We start from the raw sequence: 23,878 nt of genomic DNA, 5'->3' as shown, positions 1-23,878 counted from the left end.
CTGATGTGCAGACATAACCTGTTTACAGATCTTCGGGCTTTCTCCAGTACTCTTTTGAGTTGTTTGCCATTTTATACAAGGGATGTCATTTTACTACAACAGCCGGGCTGTGGTGCAGGCTGGAAAGCAAGCCAGCTGCTACAAATCAACAAATCACTCTGACCAAGAGGTCATGAGTTCGAGGCCAGCCCGGTGCCTGCGTCTTGTCTCTGTTCTGTGTCATGGCATTAAATGTTTGCCTTTATGTGTGCAATGTGATCCGCCCTGAGTCCCCTTCGGGGTGAGAAGGGCGGAATATAAATGCTGTAAATAAAATAAATAATGGGATTTGAATAAAGAGATTCTTTTCTGTGTTGGACTGATAGAGGACAGAAGATTGTGTTTCAGAGGGGGTTGTTTGCCCCACTTTACAGAAGATAGTCCTTGTTTTAAGAGCTGTGAGTGAGGGCTTCCCTGTTTGAAGCTCTGTTTATAATGGTTTTAATACTAAAGCACCATAAGATGGGAGAGCAGCAGCAGACTTCAAGTTGCCCATTTATACCACAGCTGGACAACAGATCAAGAGAGGCCATAATCTTCCCATCTATGATAAAATGTACTGCATTTCTATTTTAACTTTTGAGTATTTTTTTCCATTTGCACTGATATATACACAAATTAAGGGATGCTTTTTAAAGAAAAAAAATCTCCCCTTCCCTTATTTTGTGATGCTTTTCTTTTCTTTGTGAAGTGTAAGTGGCTGTGCTAACATGAGACTATAGATAACTTCTATGTCTGGTGGGATTCACACTAAATGAAGCCACAATGCAATGCAGAGCTGATTCCTTCTGTCCATGGAAGTATTTGCAGGGAGGGATTTAATCAACAAGCGGCAGCCTATACACACAGCTGAAATTCTCCACTATTAGTTAGCAGGAAAAGCCTTCTAAGTTTTAAAGTTTTTAGACAAAAACTCTTTAAGGGCTGACAGGACTGAGCAGCTTTCCATTAAACTTGCATTAGTTAAAGACAAACAGTTTAGAGCCATTTATCTATAGTTGTGAAGGCTTCTATTTAAAGTCCGGAAGTGGGGACCATGTGTTGTGGGGGGAGGGTGGCAAGGAAGGATGCATCTACAACCCTGGATTTTCTCTGCACTGCTTAGATCAAAAGACATCAGGATGAATGTTTTGTGCAATGATCAAAAGATTTAGCAGAAGCCGCACCTGTCAGCAGAACAAGTTCAGTTTTGTATAGACAAAATCCAGAATGGAGCTGGCATAGCATGAGAGACAGGAGTCTGAAGCAGCCAAGTGTTATTGCAGAAAGTGTATTTAGAGCAAGGATATGTAAATATAGGATTAAATGCTAATGCCAGCTGATAAAATTCTAAGGTTCTTTCATTAGACCATTCCGAGTTAATAGTTCCTTGATCAGTACACCCCCCTGGAAAATAAATGGCATGAGAAGGGGCTTTATACCTAAATACATAAATAGTATATCAATGGTTTGTTCAGATGTAATGGGATGGACTGCTTTTTACCATAAGGCTCCCAAGCATTAGTGGAGATAGATAAAAGCCATCATAAACCCATAGACTGGCTCTTATGGCTATTTATATGAATAGATTCTCCACATACAAGGAGTCCACTCTCTGAGAGGTAATTATCTATATGTACTCATTTGGGCAAAAATGACTGGACACTAACATCTACGGCAAAAATTATAATTCACAAATATAATTTTGCAGTAGATATTAGTGTTCAGTTGTTTTGCTCCTAATTTTGTTACTCAGGAGGGAAGATGTAGGGAGAGAGAAGATTCTGACTTGAGCAGAGCCCCATTGCTTCTGCATTAGAGGCCCAGTCTAGATTTTTAAGGAGAATTCTGATGATGTTGTTTCCAAACCACTCCACCCCAATGGCTTCAGTTATCTTCCTGTTTTTTCTGAAAACAGCATTTTCCCCTTTACAATTTAAACTACAGTACTACTCTGTCCAACATAAACTAGCAGAATGCTACTGAACATTTTCAGGTCTGCAGTATCTTTTAACAGAAAATTTGCAATTTCAGTTTTTAACATTTCCTGTTCAGTGGAGTAATGGTGTTACAGTGTTCCCTCACTTATCGCTGGGGTTAGGTTCCAGGATCACTCGCAATAAGTGAAAATCCGTGAAGTAGGGACACTATATTTATTTTAATATTTGTACATTATTTTAGTAGTTATACACTATTTTAAGTCTTTATCAACCAATCGTGTGTTGATAAATCACCGCCTTCTCCTCATGTTGCTGCTTGGGCTCCTTTTCTCTCCCTTTGGCTTCTCCTTCCTTCCTTCCTTCCTTAGGCTGTAAATTGTAATTTTTTATGATTTATATTAGTCTTTTAGAGTTTGTTGAAAAACCGCAAAACAGCGAATCCGCAAAAAGTGAACCGCGAAGTAGTGAGGGAACATTGTACTCATTAATTTCTTTCTTAATCATAGACAGCACATAGCCCACTGGATCTCATCACATGATGCACATCTACTTCTGGTGGGGCTCCATACTGGCTGCGTCAGAGAAGTGTTCTCTGAACATGGGAGACTATCTGCGTTCAAACAGAAAATCATGGGGACAGCACAGCTGCAGGCAATGCAGGGTGCTGGGCAACGACTTCACCCCGCTGCCCCATAATTTGCCCTGCTGCCCTATGGATCCCCCCACTGTCCCCTGCATCAAGGACCCCCGTGTGATGAGGTCCATAGAATCCTAGAGTTGGAAGAGACCTCAAGGGCTATATAATCCAACCCCTGCCATGCAGGAACACACAATCAAAGCACTCCTGACCAATGGCCATTCAGCCTTTCCTTAAAAACCTCCAAAGGAGACGGCTCCACCATGCTCAAAGGCAGCATATTCCACTGGCAAAGAGGTCTTACTATCAAGAAGTTCTTACTAATGATTAGGTGCCATCTGTTTTCCTGCAATTTGAATCCATTGCACCTAGTCTCTACAGATGAAACAGCTAGTCCCTTTCCCTAGAAATACAGGAGGGAGAGAGGCTTGCTGGTTTCATTTATTATTGTTGTTTTGAAATAAGGAGAAAACAAATAATGAAAGCACACTCCTCATGGGAAGAGAACTTGACTTAAGAGCAATTATATGGCAATTCATCAGTAATGCTACATTCTTGCTTCATAGGAAGCACTTATGGGCAGAAATTACAAGGAGAAAATGACTAAGTAAAGTTTTAATAGATCTTTGCAACTGAAAAGACATTACATCTGAGTAAATATTAAAGATCTTCACAATGAGAGTAGACGTTGCTGGATAAGTGCTATATTTAGTGTGACATTAAGTGCTATGTGGAGTTTATGCTTTAAGGCTGCTTCCAGCTGCCTACAGAAAAAAACATCTCATTGGTACTGCAGGTTTCTGTTACAGAGGGAATACCAGAAGTCTATTTTTCCAGGAGCCTTGCAGGTCCCTACTATCTGCTGTGGTGTGGAAGCTGCAGAAAGCAGACAGGAGCTTTAGGCATTGTAACACCCTTCTCTAGTCTTGTCATTATCTTGTTAAATTAGTTTGAAAAGAGTATGTGTAATGCTCTGTTTAGGTCCTCTCCTAACACAGTTATTGAGTTAGTGTTCTATTCCACAGTCCTTGTACAGCTGGAGATGTATATGTCAGTGTTTTTGATGTTTGAGTGAAAACAGCATTTAGTTTAAACTGCACATGAAGAGAAGTTACAATAGTTCATGAGTTAATGCAATAGAGGGGAGTAACACTGACTGAATGCAAGCTAGGTAGTTTCCAGTATCAAATGGAAGAGAAGACGAAAGTGTGTTGTTCTTTCGCCATGATGTGACCAAGATCAGACATGCTTTTAAAGTTGTGCTGTATATACTTTGTAAATAAAGCAAAAAGAATGACTCTTTTCGGGAGCAGACTTTGGGAGTCTGTTTAAAGTGATTTACAAAACCTCGTGCCTTTAAGGACAGAGTTACTTTGAAGGTCAAGAAGATGAGATAAAGCCAGATGATTTATTATTGCTTTATCTCAATTTCCTGACAGTATAGATGTATAAAAACACTATCTACTGTATAGTTATGGATAAGTCAATACATTTTAGTGAAAAAATAAAACACAAAAAAACCTGGGTTGACATCCACAGGTCAATGTGACTACTGTACCTTAAGTCCGATCAAAAAGGAATCATCCCCTTCTCTCAGTGGAATGATGAAAGGCAAAACCATAGTCTGTCTTGGAATAACCTAAAAGAAGCACCAACCCTCTCTACTCTCTCTGGTGTAGGACCACTTCTGGCCCTTTTGAATTCCTGGATGGAAAATAGCAGTGAATAAGGGAAGCTTATGGCCCTAAGACAGAACTAGCACATTCACCACTCCACAGAATGACCCTTGGTTTATCCACAGGTCAAATTAAAATCCATAATTTTGGCAACAAAACCCTGCCCATATATAAGGTACATGTCTGTCAAAGAAATCAGTGGTAAACCAAAAGGCTCAGAAATAAGGGCCTAAATCCAACTAGAGTAGACACACTAGGGATGTTATCACACAATTATCCTAAAATGGGTTCTGTCATCATAAACCCATCTTGCTTGAGTTGGGAGCATGCCAACCTAGCCCCTCTTCTTATCACACAAAGCATTTTGAACATGGTTTGAGATAGCTGCAGCAGCAGCAACATAACTCCTTCCAGTTTATACATTCTCCGTCTTCATACATGCTGTTTTTTTCTTTATTTGTTTGTTTATCTGTAAGAACTGTGAAGCCCCGAGAGTTCAGATGCTTGGAGCTATGAACTTCTGCACATCTGGATTTTCACAATAGTAAAGCACCGTTCATATGCACACTTAAAATAGTAATTAAAAATGAGTACTCTGCAATTTAAATACTTTTCCTATTGAGTTTATTCTGCAAGTGGGATGTGTAATTTGCACTTTTATATCTTTTGTAGCAAGGGAAACACTATTGCCGTACAAGAAAAAAAAATGTTCAACATGGAAAAGGAAGGGAGCAGGGTCAATCAGAGAGAAAGGGTTAATTTACTGCTTTGCAGCTGAAAAGGACAACCCACAATTAACTCACAATACATTACATCCCCTCAAAACTGATGACTGAAGCAAATAAACGACCTCATCACAAAGAGTTAAATTTGACGGCATACGCTGGTTTAGCCCAGGTCACCCATGGAGCCTGCTGCCCCTCATCATACAACACTGGCAGGCTCCGTGGGTGAGGGTGGAACTGAGGCCGGGCTGTGGCACAGCTGGTTAGTAGCCAGCTGCAATAAATCACTACTGACTGAGAGTCATGAGTTCGAAACCTGCCCGGGTCATATTGAGTGCCCGACCATTAAATAGCTTAGCTCATTGTTTACCTAAGCAACCCGAAAGGCAGTTGCATCTGTCAACTAGGAAAATTTAGGTACCACTTATGTGGGGAGACTAATTTAACTAATTTACGTCACCATAAAAATGTCCAGCAGTGTGCGTGCAAAAGAATGAGGAAGTACTCAATCAAGGACTCAGTGTCACAGTGGATGATGAAGCAGCTGTTCCCCCTGTGGTCGGAATCGAGCATACCCTCATGAAGCTGGAAGCTAGAAAATGTTAAATAGCCTCTGTGTCTCTGTCTGTATGTTCTATGACTAATGGCATTGAATGTTTGCCATGGATATGTACATTGTGATCTGCACTGAGTCCCCTTCAGGGTGAGAAGGGTGGAATATAAAAACTGTAAATAATAATAATGATGATGATGATGCACAGGGGACTTCCTGTGTTGCCATTGGAATCCATGGGGGGAAAGCCGCGTGCTCCACGCTTCCCTCCTTGGGATCAGCTAGAAGAGGAGCCGGGCGATGCAGGGCGTGGGGTGCTGGGTTCCTCACACTCTTCAACGAAGTGGTGCAACTCCGGCAGCCATGTGACAAGGTCATTACATATACTACACGGCAGAAACCACCTTCTAAATCTCTTTGAATGCATGTTCAGAAGCCTTAAGATACAATGAGATAAAGAAATACCATTATCATTTACTACAAGTTTAATCCATATCTAGGGAGCCTTCGATGTGGTTTACATCCTTGTGTGATAATCTGGGATTTATGTGAATGCTGATTTATCACTCAGAAATTCACTTACAAGTGGGACTAGCAATTAGATTCAGCCCAAAATTTAGAATCCGCATACTTCCAATTGCCCCAATTAGGCAGGAACAGCCCTTATTAATCCTCTGGTGTCCCTCTTTATACAAATCTCCTAATTTCTTTCTCCTCCTTCCACTTTCACTTTTGTCCTCACCTTGCTTTGCATTCAATTAATTCAACAGGGAGGGGGAAAGAGAAAGAGGTAGAAACTTCTATTTCCCTGTAAACTCAAGCAAAAGCAAAATTCTGCAGCCTCTCCTTGCATGTGTTCCTCTTTAATAACTTTTGCCACATTCTGTTGCTGTTGGATACATACGGATGTGTCCAGCAGCAACAGTTTTCATAGATTAAGATGTTGATGAATATGAAAAAATAGACACAAAATGGATGCTGCTTTAAATCCCTCCCTTGTGTCCTGGTGATAATCTCATCCTAATATACCACTTCTGGACAGGTTATTGCAAAAAGAATCAAGGCTTTAGCAGTTCACTGCTGCAAGTGATTGTTTTCTCAATAATAGTAGTAGTAGTAGTAGTAGTAGTAATAATAATAATAATAATAATAATAATAATAATAATAATAATAATAATACCTTGCAGAAGTCATGTCTTGAACACTATGGAGGCACAGCATATTCAGGAATGAAGTTTACTCACTCTATATAACTGCATTGCAGATCAGGTGGAAAAATATAGTATAATTGCTAACTGCTTTGTAAACTGTCTCCTACTGTCTTCTTTAAATTCTTAGAATGTGACTTTTGGTCACTGAATCATAGCATTAATGAATTCCAGAGAACAACATTATATTTTTCAAGACACTTTTCCCCCACATTGATGGGTTGCTTTGGAAACAAAAAGAGAGGACTATTTGTGGGCTGCATTTGGCATTAAAACGGTGCATTGTAAGGAATACGTATGCATTGTGTGCTTCATTTCTATGAGAGCATTCAAATTGGATTGAGGGAGGGCACTGTATAAAAGGGCGGCAGTGAATGCACAGGAGAATTGAAAAGTTAGAAAGGAAATGGTAGCATTTCTTCTTCTGCATGTGTTATATAGTATACTTCAATCAGGTTTTTTTAAAAATACAAACATGACACAGGCATTGGTCAGAATGTTCATTTCTATTACAAAAAAACTATTCTGTATTATCTGTTAACAGATCTTTTTTCAAAAAGAGAATAGTATGAGAGAAGCTCAGTCGTGATGTGAAAGCTGGGGATGTCTGATTCCTGGCTTAGAAATGGGAATGACTGAATTTGAGCTCTGAACTCCATTAGATATCTAAGAGTAGATTTTTAGTTCCTTCAGGTTTACAAGGACTCTGATGATAAGGTTATCAACATTGCTTTCTGCAGTAGAACCTCTGTTTTATGATTCTAGACTAATAACTCTCTATATAGTATACTATATACACGTTGCTGTGGTGAAGTATGGTGGTATGGGAAATGAAGTATTGAGGAACTGGTGGTAGTTAAGGTAAAGGGTAAAGGTTTTACCTTACATTAAGTCCATTATAAATGGGTTATAAAGCTGTGTGGAAGGGCCTTGAGTCTACACTGCCATATAATCCAGTTAAAATCAGATAATCTGTATTTTATAGGCAGTGTGGAAGAGGCCAAAGTGAGGTCTAACTCTGCCTGTCCCCTGGGCTGAGTGGGTTGCTAGAAGACCAAGTGGGCGGAGCTTAGCCTTCTAGCTGGCAGCAATTGGATAAAAACAATTATTTCTCTCCCTCTAATTAGGACAATATTTTTCTTTTCTTTTTGTTGTATGAACGTAGAGGCATGGATGAGGGGTTGTGCCGCCAAGTTTAGTGTTTCTGGGATGTGTAGTTTTGTTGTTTTGTCCTAGGCCAAAATTTCATTACCCTTTTATATATATAGATATAGATATACCAACAAAGAGCCTTTCCAGAAGAAGAAGAAAATCTTTAATATACGGTGTTCTTTACAAACCCTGGTGTATTAATTTCTGAATGACTCATAAAACAAGAGTTTTTGAACTGTTCCCAGGACTTTTTGCTGGGAGCATGTTATATCAAGCAACATATACACTCATCAAGCTGTTCTGAGTTTGGTGATGGGATATAGAGCAAGAGATGTAAACGCATCTTTGATAATATCCTTTTCCCCTGTGAGCTTTTCCTTTTCCATTGCTTGACAGGAAATGCAAGATGTGCCAACTATACAACATTAAATATTGCATTGCCATATGATGGAAGTCATTGTTTGTAGTCCATCATGTAGTGATTTCTGTACACTAGAAAATAAATGATCCCTCTTAAATTAAAGAGAGTGCCCTACATTTCTAGGAATATCATAAATGTACCTAAAATTCATATGCAAACAGGGTTGTCTACAAGATCTCTTTAATATGAACTTTCCCAATGAATAAATATCTTAATGAAATACAAGTAATTAAACTAAAAGCCCTATCAAATGTGGCTTGTCACTCAGCGTACAACATTTAATTCAACCGTTTTTCCATTCCATGGTCCCTTTCTCTCCAACTCCCATAAACAAATTCATTCACAGAAGATCAAGTTTCGCTAACCCAGAAAGCAGGCGATAGTCAATCAACTAATTGACACGGCTAAGGCTTTTATATAAATGTTGACTAATTAAAGCTCATATAAAATTTAATATTACATGAGCTTCCTGTGCTATATATTACCCTGTTACTAAACATTGCCCTATAGCGCTAAAGACTATAAATGCTGGAAAAACCAGGAAAGCTAGACATACATTTAGTCTTTCTAAAAATAGAAGCAATGTTCAGAAGAGATATCTGTGCATACATATCACACATCATGGGCAATGCCACAGAAGCTGGGGATGATGAGAATTGTAATCTGACACATTGAGGGCAGAACCAGGTTGGAGAAAATTGAAGTGTGCTAATAGTGAACTCAGGAGGTGAGTTAGAATTGCTGTGTTCGGATGACACAAGTGTGGGGAGAAATGTTGTAGCTGGTAAGTGCCACAAAAGAACAGTTTACAATAGAAATATAATTTGGATTTTTTTTAAAGTCAAGACCTATAGCAACAAATAGTGTTAGTATAAATATGCCCATAGTTTGAATAGTAAAAATAGTCTTTAAAATGCTCTCTTAATAATAAAGTTTGTGTCACTTATCTGTGTATATTTTTATAATCTAGCTACTCAGCACCTTTTATTTCCCCAATATCTGGAATCACGGGTGCACCTGTGACGGCGCAGAATAAAGGCAGCTGGAACAGATTGTTCTAATTCAATTAAACTGAGCCTGGCTCAGGGGTTTCAGGTTAATCAGCGCTTCCAGAGACAAAACAGTGATTGCAATACATGGTGAAACTATTAAACCCAGAAATATAGCATTTCTCAGCATGAAGGGCCATTCAGATTAATTGGATCTTATAGAATTCAAGAAGCACGTATACAGATAATGCAAAATAAAACCACGGTTATATAAAGAAAAGGTGGACATTAATTCAGAGCAGATTCCTTCCTATTCAACAATATTTTGCATAAGCTCAGACAAAAGTCCTATTGAGGGGTTTTTTCAGGAACCTCTTTCTAAGAACATACACAAATATTGGGAGTGGGTAACCAATAATTTCATTGTCAAAGGTACAATGAATCGCCTAAGGGTTTTATTCTAGGATCTATCCAAGGTGCTGTACCATATCCCAAAATAGGTCTAGTCCTTTGAAAAGCTTCCTTAAAGTCTGGAATAAAACCTAAAGTAAAGTCACCACATCACTGATATGGCAGCCTCTGACACATACATAAAGGCATGGAAATTGGTTTGTTGATTGTGTAATTGATTCAAACTGCAAGAAAAGTGATCCCACCTAAAAATTAGGAAGAATTTCCTGACAGAGCTTTTCAATTGTGCAATATGCTGCCTTGGAGTGTGGTAGAATCCCCTTCTCTGGAGGGTTTTAAGCAGAGATTGGATTGCCATCTATTGGGAGTGCTTTGATTGTGTGTTCCTACATGGTAAGATTGGGTTGGACTAGATGGCCCTTGGAGTCTCTTTCAAACCTATTAATCTAAATGCATCTAACTTTAAATCACAATATGTCTGTGACCCTAGGAGAATCACCATGGTGTAGTGCAGGCATGGGCAAACTTTGACCCTCCAGGTGTTTTGGACATCAACTCCCACAATTCCTAACAGCCGGTAGGAGTTGAAGTCCAAAACACCTGAAGGGCCAAAGTTTTCCCATGCCTGGTGTTGTGGCTTGAGTGTTGGACTATGAGTCTGGAGACCAAGGTTCAAATCACCACTTAGCCATAGAAACCCACTGTGTGACCTTGGGTAAGTCACACTCTTTCTGCCTCGGAGGTCACCCCCTCTGAACAAATCTTGCTCAGAAAAATAAGGTTGTCTCAGGGTCGCCACAATCTGAGAAAGATTTGAAGGCACACAATAAACTGTAAACCTTGTCTCAGAATCTTCTTCTAAACTACACTGTTCAGCATTTTTGAGATAAAATCTGAAACAGCACTATTCCCCACTTTTATAATTTCAGCTAAAGTTTCAGAAGCAGTTGGTACTCAGGGCTTTCTGGATGTCTGGAAGGTTATTTTTAAAGTGATTACCCTAGAGTTTATTAATAAAATCAGGATTTAAAGCACCTGAGCTACATACATTATCTCTTCATTCCCATGTATAAGACCCTGTCAGTAAACCTGCAAGAGCCAACTGTTGTGTACTTTTAATCTTAGCTGGGCTTAGCTACCTGCTTTCTAAAACACTGAATTGTTTCACAAGTCAAGAGATGGATTTTTAAATCCTTCAAATCTTGCGACAAATATACAGATCTTCGTCTAGAGTTACAAATCCGATCAGAAGGTTTGTAAAGCCCCCACAAAAGATTTAATGGGGGAACGCTTCCATTTACAAATGTGTGCTTTTGCCTTTGGGGACATATACATAAATGACTGGTGTATAAAGGAGGATTCCAAACTGCTGTCTCCTATTTGGGTTAGATTGATAAATCCTTCTCTTCCTCTGTCACACCCAATATCCTAAGCCCTGATCTAGTTATCTCCTGTCTGCTTAGAAACTCAGGGCTAAGGAAAGGCTGAAAAAAAGGAAAGTGAATGTTCACATCTTCAGCAGTCTAGCTGGGAGAGAGCAGAGTCTTCCCATCCCCAGTTGTTGTCTCTATTTCCCAGTGAAAGCTCAAGAATATTTCGGAAGAGCTATGTCTCATAAACACAGTGTAGTGTGCACAGTTTGTTATGTCTCTATTGAGAAGTTCACCTTAAAGTTGCCTTAATTCAGAAATGAGTTGGAGACAAACAACAACAACAACAACAACGCAGGTGGTACAGCCCTGGTACACGCGCGCGCGCACACACACACACACTGTTGTTCTTGCAGTACTCCACCTACATGGACTTCCCAGACCCAATTTCCAGGCCAAAAAAAATTAATTGCCTTGTTCAGAAACAATTCACCTTAAAGATAGGTTGCCTGTGGACACTAGCATTTTTATGTTATTTTTCCAAAAATAGAAAGGGACATCTCAACACATCTGGGGAGCTCAGTATTAGGGTTTTGGTATTTTTGCCAATCCATACAGTTGTCAGAAGGTCCCAGAGCAGAACATTATTTTTTGGATCTCCCATTGTTGCCTATTCATGATTTACAGATTATCATTCAACACAGTGAAACAGGCCCCTTCTACCCTGCCATATAAAATCCAGATTATCTGCTTTAAACTAGATTATATGGCAGTGTAGACTCATAATCCAGGACAAACAATGTGGATTATCTGCTTTGATAATCTGGATTATATGGCAGTATAGAAGGGGCCACAGTGATGTGCTAATGTACAATCTGTTCCTCTACTGTAGGTGCAAATGAAGCTGTTTCCCAAAGATAATACTTTTATACAGTGTGCATGCTGTATTTTTTAAACTTGATTGCTAAACATACAGCACACACGCTTTTTAAACAAAATTCAAAAGATAATGTATTACTATAACTTGATTTATTTTTATTGTCCATCTTCCAGCTTTATCTTGTCAGAAGAAACGCAGGCTATAAGTAAAATAAATAATATGAAAATGGTTAAATTCTAGCATTGTTATCTACTGTTAGCCCAAACCAGCCTTCTTGCTTGTGGAGACCCTGAATACAAGCTGTTGCAATGGCTGGATCAACTACATGCATGAAAGATAGAGTTAAGATACTGCACAGTATATGGAAATACCTCTGAAAGGCAACCTCTCTTCTGCACCCCAAAAAAGAAATGAAAATTGACAACTATGTTTCCATGTTTCGCGAATGCTGCCTCCTAATACTTATAAAGAGTAGAAGAAGACAGGTCCCAAGAACAAGGTGGCTGGAGTTGGAAGCAAATGAGTTCCTATTTCTCCCACTGAAGACTTAGGGGCCTACAGGAGAGGCAGGAAGCATTGTCTTATCTTGGACAAGGGATATGACAAATGTGGCGCTGCAGTGGTTTTTGACCTGCAGCTCCTAACAGTGAGGGATAATTGGAAGAATAGAAGTTTAACAACTTCTAGAAGGCTGCCTGATTCTCATCCCAGCTTTTGACCTTGGTAACAGTTCAGTGATTTGAGTACCTTGACTTCAGGGGGCGACTTCAGCAGATGCTTTAGTTCACTCCTGAGCACAAAACAAGCTCCTCCAACAGTTTCAGTGTCAAGGGTGAGGAAGCATGTCCATACATAAATCCTTCATCCCCAGATGTCACTGTGTCCTTCTGGAAGTACCTCTTCAGCTAGTTATTTCTCTCCTTGGATTGGTGGATCAAAAACATAGGAGGCCTTTTCTGAGTTGTTTCCTCAAACTAGTTGCTTAATGGTCAGACAGAAGGCCTTCAGCATCTGCTTCTAGAGCTGCTGAAATAGCAGTGAGTGATGGAGAAGAAGGATTTAAAAGAGTGCTTGTTGCTCTCCCTGCTCCCATTGGATGTGTTTACTGTGTTGCACAGAGTCACCCTTGTCTCTCATAACAATAGAACTAAGTATACATTCGCTTCCCTTATTCCAAGAGAAGCTGTCTCCTAAACAGTGATTTTTGATTATTTTAATCTTACGTATTATTCCTTATTTCCTGAATTCTGACATGACTCTCAGGTGGAAGAAATATTTTTAAAGTATACTCTGAGAGACTACTACATTAAAAATATATGGTTAAATGTTGATTTAAATTCATGCTTTCATGCAGATTTTTTTTAAAAAAATCTCAGATCAGTACAGCAATAGACTAGAAAAGATTTATAGACAAATGTGCAAGTGATACTGTCATAGACAGAACGGCAGCAAGTAAAACAAAACTCAGTTTATTGAGGTTACAGAACTAAAAACGCCCGTAGGAAACAAAGAACAGGGCAAACACTTGACTTCAGTGGGATAAATAACAAAAAACAGCTCAGTTTGAGCTTAAATGGTTCAAAGGAATAAACTGGGTTAAACAGCAGTGTAATCCGGATTAAATCAAAGTGCTTACTTCAGTTTGGCAAACAATGCAAACAAAAGAGGATCAACAGGAGTCAGAATGTAAACAAAAGACTGGTAGCAGATTCCTCTCTGCTACTCAGAAACAGCAGGGGAGTAAAACAGGCTTGTTTATTCCTCCCTGCAGCGAACGAAAGCGTGGTCGTAGTCAGGATTCAGGTCTAGGGTAACGGCAGTCAGCAGGGTCCCAATCCGGTCCAGAAGATCAATAGCCAAGCGTAGTCGTCAAGGAATCCAAAGGTCTCACCGATAGCCAGCAGCAGGGTTAATCCGGAATCGTAGTCAGTCAGTCCAGCGTCAATCCAGTGTAAGTAGATATTGTCTGTCAAAAAGACGACGGAGGTTCAAGCTATCAAGATTAAACACAAGTTGCACAGAGAAAAACCCCACACAGTTCCTCCCGCCGTCGATGCCCAATTTCCTTGGTAAACTTACGTATCCAGTAGCGAATCACACCCGTCTTCAGGAAGTTCCCAAACAAAAGCCCAAGCGTCCGTCCAGATTACCTTGCCCAACGCAATTAGACATTGGTCCCAAACCCCATTTTATCCCAGTTCAAGCTCATCATCGCTGTCAGCTGCCATCCCAATTCCAGACGCCCCAACATCATCATCCTCATCAGAGCTTAAGCACCTTCGACTACGCCCCACAGCATCCCCAGCTGTGGATCCCGCTCCATCCCTCCAACCAGTCCATGGGTCTGATCCTGCAACCCGCCAATCACCTCCCACGCTTTCATTGCCTGTTTCCCCAACACCCAAATCCTCCCTCACACGAGTCCATTCCATGTCATCCTTCTTCGAGCTGACCATCTCTTCCTCCAAACCCTGAGAAAAACCCTCAAATGAGTCCTCATCTGTCGGCTCTGGAAACAAATCCCGGAGACGTTTTCTTTCACGCTCCTCGAGAGTGTCTGACTCTCGAGGAGTCTTACGACCCCTTCTTCCATTACCAGAGCCCGAAGGCTCAACCATAACAGATACAGATTACATTGATTAGCTTACTTCTCGTTTTCCATTAATGATGTTTAGTACTGTGGGGAAGAATATGGAAAAGGTGAAAGAAGAAGACCATTTCTTGAAAAAACGAGTAGATAGTGATGTGAGGGTTAATTGATGGCTGGCAGGAGTAAGAGGGTGACATTATAACAATCTAAGAAATGACACAGAAGTAGCCGGTTTTAAAGAACAATTGAAAAGGAGTTTCAGAGGGAAATGGCTCTGCTTTTAGGCAAAGTAGGGCAGTGATGAGGAAATGTGAAGGAGAGTGCATTGGTAGAATGCATTTTCACTGCATTGCTCTCTAGTCACCAAGCTGGAAAATATAAGCATTGTACTGACAGTCCCTTTACAGCAGGACTAGTTGGGTTTTCTTATTGCAAGCTTATGCAAGTGAAGAATAAAACATTTTCAACCCCTTCCTTACTAGTGAGGTGAAATAAAGATAATTTCTGCTTCCATTTAAAATGCTAGGAGATGGGTGAGACATAAATTAAATAAGTGTTTATTATATGACAAAGATCAGGTGCTCTCTCCTTTTATATCAGTTAGCCATTCTATCCAGCTGAGAGCAAGTAAATGGTTCTAGCTCACCCAGTGGACTTCATGGCCAAAATCCTTGCTGCATTCCTACTCCAGTGCTCTAACTCAGAGGTCCCTAAACTAAGGCCCATGGGCCAAATATAGCCCTCCAATGTCATTTACGTAGCCTTAAATCAGTGGTTCTCAACCTGTGGGTTCCCAGGTGTTTTGGCCTACAACTCCCAGAAATCCCAGACAGTTTACCAGCTGTTAGGATTTCTGGGAGTTGAAGGCCAAAACATCTGGAGACCCACAGATTGAAAACCACTGCCTTATATTTAGGGTCACCCCAAGTCTGAACTGACTTGAAGGCACACAACAACAACAACAACAACAATCCTAATTAACTTGACTATCTCATCAACCTAAAGCAGGCCCATACTTCCCACTGAAATACTGATAAGATATGTTGGTTAACATTGTTCTTCATTTCAAATATTGTATTATTCTTTCATGGCTTTTTTTGCACTGCAAAATAAGATATGTTCAGTGTGCATAGGAATTCATTTGTGTTTTTTTCAAGCTATAGTCCTGCCTTCCATCAGTCTGGCAGACTGTGAACTGGCCCTCTGCTTAAAATGTTTGAGGGCCCCTGCTCTAACCACTCCACAAGACTGCTTTTTTCTGATGGACAATCCCATCCTGAGAACCATGAGTCATATGCAATAGTATTGTTCTGTTTGTGGGAAGCATTCTTCCTGACCTTTGGGAATCCCCCGTTCCTGTTGTTCCCTGGACCACAGCTCATCCCATTCAGGACTGTCCTCCAGTCTGCTCTGTAGCATTTTTTGGAAGATTCTAGGCTCATTTTAATCAAATTTGTAATTTTAAAAATCAAAACTGCAAATGTGAAAGGTTGACTGTAGCTGAAGACTATAGTGAGGGAAGACAGTATTTTTCTATTTCTGCTATGGGCGATATCTATGCCATTTGCCCAAACATGTGATGATATCACATCCAAGCAAAGGCCAAAGCAGGTATCATTAGGTTACTTACTTTCTCTTCATGCCGAGATGCTATAATATCAAAGGTGGCCTAATGGAATATGATGTGTATCTGTATGTTAATTACTGAAAGAGAAACACATTCTTTAAAAAAAACTTAATAAACTAACCAAGAACAGATGCAGCTTTAAACTTTGGCTTCAAATAGAAGGAAAATAAATAGCTTTCTTCTGCATTTCTATGTGCCTGTAAATCAGCAATGCTCTCACCATTTCATACTGCTTCTGTTTGGCCATTCTCCCTGTCTCTGTTTTCATGTTTTCATTTTTCTATGGCTGTATAGAACATATTTCTCAGTTAAGTAGTTGCTTTTGAGAGTTGTTGCCATAACAACCGTTTCAATTCACGATATGCACACTATCTCTGAAATACAGAATTTCTCCTTAAAGGAGCATGTGCCACACACATCAAAAGGGAATATGCACTCATTATTCTTACATTATTTTGCAGGAAAATAGATTTTTTTCTCCAGTAAATACATTTTCTAACTTGATTTTGTTGTTGTTGTTCACTGGAACCAAGTCTGGTTGTTAGGGGGAAGCAGGTTGAGCTTGCTTATCGTACAGAATTTTATTGTTTCCAACCCCAAAATATTATGAATCCTTATTTTATCCCCTTCCCCCTGTTTCCTAGATATTTGAGTTAACTGTGCCACAGTTAATGCATTTTAAATCTATCTACAGCCGATAGTGCATTTTGATTGCAAATTTTAATAACTGCTTAAGCAGCCTTTCACTCCAGTTTTGAATACATTCATATATAAATCTGGTGGTTTTTAATGTATCCTCTCTTCCAAATAAGTTAGAGCTGTCAGATTCAGACCTTCTGATGATACTTACCATTTAAAAGCTGCAGTTCTACTCACAATTATTTAGGAGCAACCCACATTGAAATCCATAAGATGAGTCTTATTATCGTGTAAATATGCATATGATCAGGTTGAAAACATTACTGAGAAAAGAGAATTTCCCCATCAGAGTACTTTAGAGATGGAAGAAGCTATCCTCTAAAACTCCTTTCTGTAAAATGCCCAATGTACCTAGGCAAAACAAGCACACATACACCCAGATGCCCAATAAAGTCTTTCTCCACAAAAACAATGTTTAAATGTAGGAAGTACATATGCTCGCTTGTTATTCTCTGGATGTTGAACCAGGTCCAAGAGAACCCAAGTTCATCTTTCAGAGAAAGCCATATGCACTGCTGCTCATTCTCTTTAGGCCAATTGAAGTTTGTGTGCACTTTTAAAAGGAAAACCCACATTGAGTGCATTACAGTAATCCAAAGGGGGGGAGGGGTAACCATGACCAGATCTGACTTCTCCAGGAATCGCTGCAGTTGGTTCATTAGTTTTGACTATGTTATTGATCACCATTGAAACCTGGGTCTCTAGGATCGGGGCTAAATCCAGAAGTACCCCCAAACTGTGTACCTGCATTTTCAGGGGTAGTGTAGCACAGGCTGAATCCCTAATCCTGGATCTGTCTTTCAGCTGACCAGGAATACCTATGTCTTATTTGGATAAGCTTCAAATCATTCACCCTCATTCAGTCCATTGCAGTGGCCAGGTTCCAGTTTAGCACAGATACAGCCTCCCTGTAATTAAGTGGAACAGAGTAATAGAGCTTGGTATCATAAGAATATTGGTGACACCGAACTAAAAACTCCAGGTGACTTCTCCCAGTTAGTTCATATATATGTTAAATAGCATAGACTGAATCCTGGGGGACTCCACAGGCCAATGGCCAAGGATTGAGTAGGAATCTCAGAGCACCACCCTCTGAGGACACCCTTCCAGGAAAGAATGGAGCCACTGTAGGTCAATATGTACAAGTCACATTACAACTCAGAATAACATCATAGTCAACTGTATCAGAAAGCACTGAGAGGTACAGCAAAACCAACAGGGATATATGCTTTAATACCTTACCCCAAAATGGGATGTTGCAGACTGGATCCAGGAAGGGTTTGTTTGTCGGCCAGTAGGGCTCACTTGGAGATTTACAGTGTTCTGATTTTATCTGCCTCCGTATAATGTAATGTTTTCCTTTTGTTTACTGGGACTTGATTTTACCTACTTTATGTGGACTTTTCCAACTCTGAGTTGACCTTGCCCAGTTTGCTTGGACTTTGCTGTTGCTGTATGCCTTTAAGTTGTTTAACACCTACGGTGACCTATTATTGCATTGTCTCGGTAGTATTTGTTCAGAAGAGGTTGCCATTGCCTTCCTCTGAGTCTGAAAATGTGTGACTTGCTCAAGGTTCTTAGTGGGTTTCCATGGCTGAGTAATGCTACAAAGTCTGGTCTCTCCAAGTCATGGTCTAACATTCAAACCACTACACCACACTGACTCTTAATTTGACTTTAACAAGGAAGGCGTAGAGTCAGAGAAGAAATGTGTAGAGGAACATTAGGTGCACGGAAATACTCTGCAAAAGAGTCTCCATTTTACAAACTGGAGTCACAGGAGACTTTTCCAGTGAGGCATTTTCAAACTTCATAGGATTAAAAAATGTTATTTACAGTTTCAAGTTTATTTCTCAAAACATTAAAAGAGTTCTTCCTACTAGCTAAGATTGTTGTGAATGCCATATCCAAACAAATGTGAAAATCATCAAACTATTTTCTACTTGTTCCACACTGTAAATTAAATTCTGATGTAATGAGATATTTTTCATATAAATATGTCCCTTTAAAAATAATAAGGGTTAACATAAGCTCCGTCTCAAACAATCAAAACAATCTGGAGGCATATATGGGACTGGCACTCCTATATAGATGCTCATAGATCTGGCATTCCTGCTGAACACGTAAGCAAGCAGTATGCATGGAATGTATCCCTCCTAATTGAGCATCTACTTGAAAATGATCTGCATGCTGAATGCTCTCCTGGACAAGAACTGTTGTCCATGCACTGGCAATCTCCACATTGGACTGTTTCAATTGCATCGTGTACCTTTGAGGATATCTCAAAAATCCCATCATTATAAAACAGTTGTTTTTGTAGTGATAGTGGTGGAGTGTGTTATTAAGTTGACTTTGACCTGTCATGACCCTATAAATGGTATGCCGCCAAGATAGCCTATTATGAACAGCCCTGCTCGGGTCTTGCCAACTCAGAGCCATGCCTTCTTTAATTGAGTCTATCCACCTGTAATGTGGTCTTCCTCTTTTCCTACTACCTTCAGTCTTTCTGAGCATTATTATCTTTTCTAATATCTTCTCATATCTAAAAACTACAATAGCTTCAGTTTAGTCATTTCAGCTTCCAGGTAAAGTTTGGGTTGGCTCTCTCTGGGCCCAGATTACATTACTAAGTGGAATCAGCCTTTGAAGTCATATCTCCCCAGTTCTTTGTTCCCAGCACAGTTCCAAATGGCAAATGCTACTTCTAAACAAGACTCTTGTTGATGTCTTGCACTGTTGTAATCCTGCCAACATTGCATTAAAAACTGTATTTAGGTTTTGCAAAAATAATTATCCAGTACCCACCTTTCACAGTGCCCAATATAGTATTGATTAGGCACAAGTTAGGTCCAGATATCATCCCGCTCCCCTTGACTAGCCAGCAGAGAAGCAGTAGTCTTAGCCTTTATCTGGGAGAAGATGGTGCTTCTCCCTGACCATGCCCTCCCCTGCAGGGAGGCAGCCATAAAACGTCTACATGCACCATAGAAAACAATTAGTGGTTGGAGAGAGAACTGAGTAGATCTTGGGCTACTCTTGCACATTCCCAAAGCCCCTACTGCATCTTTACCTTAAAGGCCCAGAAACATTGCTTTCTACTGCATGAGGCTGCCAAAATCCCACAATATTTATCAAACCTGTTCTTACAAGTCCCAAGGTTATCCAAGGTTAGGTCAGTGATAAAGGAGAAAAGGCCATTTAAAATTCCCTTTCCATAAAACTTCATTTGGCACTTGGAATCCTTTTTTCCATGCCACATTTAGAGCTGGGAGATAGAGAATTTCTATGAAACCAGATAGATAATAAAATAAAAAAGATGTAACAAACTGTAGGCACTCTATCAAATAGGTTAGGGATGAAATCCATAAAATATTCCTGTGAGATTGAATGTGGAGTGCCTCAAAGAAACAGAGGAGTTTCAAAGAAACAGAGAAGAGACCACAAAGACCATCCAGCCCAACCCTCTGCTATGCAGGAATACACAATCAAAGCACTCCTAGCAGATGGTCATCCAGCCTATGCCAGGAAGTGGCTGAATATTAGAACTGCAAGATATTACAATTGTGTTGATTTATTTAGTTGTTGGGAGCGACAGAAACAGAGCGCTTGGAGGAGATTTCACATTTCATCTACCCCACTCCTAAAGTAAATATCTGATTTATTCAGCAGATGGCACTGCTCTTAACAGCATCTGGATGACATCAGAATGTCCTGTTGCTTCACAGAGACCACAACATCCTAGCCAAAGTTTGCCCTCTAAACCTCTGTGATATTTATCCAAGGAATTCAGCAGGTTGAATTGCAGATTTTACTTGTTATTTTGTTATTTGGTCCAGTTAATACAATGAATACCAATGTTCCTATTTTTCATGTTTAATTTTTTTAAATACTATTGTTTTATACTTTTAACTGAAGAGCTGAAACTCAAGGACAGCCTATCCTGTTGCTTTTCAGCTGTTCAGAGCAGACAGCAATATGAGCCGTGCACAGAGTGAATTCCAAATATAATGAAGTAGCAAAGCTAATAAACAGCAACTAGGGACAGACAGATAGTGAAATGGCAACCGGCAGATATAAATGAGATGAGATTTTAATATAGATTGGTTTGACAACGATAGACCTGGGGAGCTGGCATCCTGATTACAGAATATCACCTAGTCATATGGACGGTAAAGGATTTTATTGAGAATTTAGGGATTTTTTGAGAAAGTAATGACATGTAGCTTTCAGAGATATGCTTCAAGAAAGGATAAAGGAAGAATAATGAGGGAAATGATAGGAATTACTCACCTAATAATGCTACTAATAGAGAAATCTTCATACATGTTATTGCCTCCTTTAAAATCTTAGACATTTTCAGATTCCACAACTATACCAGTATGATTCCATTCCAACTGTCATGACACCATCCAGTGAAATCCTGGGATTTGTAGTTTAGGAGTGATTCAGAATTTTCTGTCCAGGAGCAATAGAACCTCCTCAAATCACAAACTCCACAATTCCACAGAAGTCAGCCTCAATGGCTAAAGTAGAATCATGGTGCTATAGTTATAATGTATGAAAGGGGCCTCAGTATTATTATTATTATTATTATTATTATTAATAATAATAATAATAATAATAATAATATTATGTCTTACCTGTCTCTCCTTGTGGCTCGAGGCGGGTCACAGCACAGTTAAAAACACACAAATACTATAAAAATTGTACAAACACACATTAAAATTCAGTTCCATAAAATATACAGATCAAATCATTTCTGTAAAATACACATTAATAACACAGGACAGAGACCAAAACACATGACATGAGTTTAAAATTCATGCTTAAAAACTGGATGGGTAGACCTGCTAGAAGAGATAGGTCTTTACATGGCATTAATTCACCAGTGTAGATACACCTGCTGTTTCACCCTTCAATACAAATGCAGCTGCTGTAATCTCCTCCTCACTCTTCCTTCCTTCCTTCCATCCTTCCCCAACTTGGCCATCAATAACAGAGTCTCATAAGATGAAGGAAGGAAGATCAGCTGTGACGTATGTCCTCCTTCCTCATATTCAGTGGGAAAAGAACATGCTGAGGGGTGGCACAAATCCTGAGCTGGTCTGTCTTCATTTCTTCTGCAAAGGTTTTCACACATTAAATAATATATTTTCTCCATTCTCCATTACAGAAACTGTAAGTGTGAAAATATTTAAAATGAAGAACAAAGCCAACTCATTATTTGCTTCTGAAATTAATGTTTCTCTGACTTTTGGGGCTATAATGTCTTCCCAGTGAAACAAAGACAGAAGATAATAAGTACATAAATTGTCAGCAGTTGTATCATTTTTATTCTTTTACATTACTAAATTTTCATACCTTTGCTACAAATAATCAGTTTTTTTAAAGTAATAAAGAGCAAATCCATATGTAACTGGTTTACTTTCTGTTTTAATGTCAAAATGTAAGACAGCAACCATTCAGAATTGTGATCTTCATCCCAATACATTTAATAGCATTACAGCTTCCTTTGAGAATTACTCATTTTATCCAGCTGTGATTCCAGGCCAAAGTCTTGCTCTATAAATCTCAGGAAAATGTGATATACAAATAGATATTCTGGCACTAAAAGACACCTTGTGAACATCAAAATCCTTTCAACAGATAAATAAATATTGTTCGATCTTTAGTTTATTTCAAACTGGCACCAATAAGAATATGCCCACTCCATGTTAATTACTGTGGGTTGGGGTCATTTTCTCTAAAGCTGTAACTTCCTGTCATGCTAATTCCAATCACATAAATACACCTACATTGCCCACCAAGTACTTCATTTTTAAAAGGACATAATCCATGCTTGCTAATTATGCTGTGAATGCAACCTAGGTAAATCTGGAAGACTGAAATAATTCTGTTGCCGTTATTATTTCATATACTGTGGTGCCTTCTAACAATGAATTCATTGTGGGTTTTAGTCTGAACGGTAAACTGTACTGAACCTTATCTCCCCAGATTTGGGCCATTATGTGGCATTCCCTTTGGTTTACAGATAATGCATAGCAGTTATTTTAGATTTCACAATTATAATGCTAGGATTCCACTTGAATTTCAATGGTTCTGGCATACTGAATTTTAAGATTTGCAGTTTGATGTCTAGTACCCTACCGAATCACAAACTCCAGGAGTGCAGCAATGGCAGTCAAAGTGAAATCAAAGACCTAGAATTGTGAAATTATAAAGATGCACATTTACCTAAGATTAAGCCCTGCAGTACTTTGTGAAGTTTCTTTTTAGACTACAGAAACCAAAATCCCCCAGTCAGCTTGCTAGAATGAGGTTACTATCTCAGGCTGCAATATTGGCATTCTGTAGCCTTCTAGTTTTTCTTCATGAATTATCCAACTTTTTCCTTCTGTTGGGAGGACTTTGCTACTCTGTTGCACTCTGTTTAGAGTACTAACTGTACATATGCTGCACAACCCTTTTAGTCTCCTAAATTAGACAGCTTCATAAGATGTAAAGTCCTACAGAAGTAAGATGCAACTGTTAGTTGAATCTATACATGAAAAGGGAAGAGATGCTATCTTGTTCTTTGCCCCAGGCAGCAAAATATCCTGGTTTAAATGAACAAGTTTGAATGGGATTGGCATCCTACATTGCAGGTAACAGGTCAGTCTTCACAGATATGCTGTGCTTTTACGATTGTGGCATTATTGTCATGGTGATTAATGCCACCTTCAACTTGAGGGAACCGCTCTGAGTAATGGAGGTCTGAGGCATGGATGAAAGGGGTGCTTCCTAGGGGAGGCTGGCCTTGTCATCCTAAAGCACCCCATTCTCCCACATCGATCATTCAAAACAGTGTTTATACAGTCATGAATGTGATGTTGGTTCTTAGCTTGAATTTTTTAAATAATGAGTTTCCACTGTTACAACTAGCTGCTATTGCTCAGCAAACAGTGAAAAGTAGCTATCTGTCCAGACAGGAAAGGAGAAAGGG

The 23,878-nt window shown here is 39.4% G+C and overlaps 2 long non-coding RNA genes across 2 annotated transcripts in view; one reads left to right on the top strand and one right to left on the bottom strand.

Annotated features, from left to right (window-relative positions):
* The window catches only part of LOC134298448 (uncharacterized), a 127,269-nt gene extending 120,344 nt beyond the window's left edge, over positions 1-6,925 (bottom strand). The window contains exon 1 of the long non-coding RNA XR_010005546.1: positions 6,730-6,925. This is a non-coding gene — a long non-coding RNA (uncharacterized LOC134298448). The remainder of the gene's footprint in view (positions 1-6,729) is intronic.
* Positions 1-23,878, top strand: part of LOC134298447 (uncharacterized) — a 374,816-nt gene that overhangs the window by 67,947 nt on the left and 282,991 nt on the right. The window lies entirely within an intron of this gene.

Source organism: Anolis carolinensis, chromosome 4, assembly GCF_035594765.1.
Source record: "Anolis carolinensis isolate JA03-04 chromosome 4, rAnoCar3.1.pri, whole genome shotgun sequence".
Lineage (NCBI taxonomy): Eukaryota > Metazoa > Chordata > Lepidosauria > Squamata > Dactyloidae > Anolis > Anolis carolinensis.
This window is presented reverse-complemented; position numbering and strand designations above follow the sequence as displayed.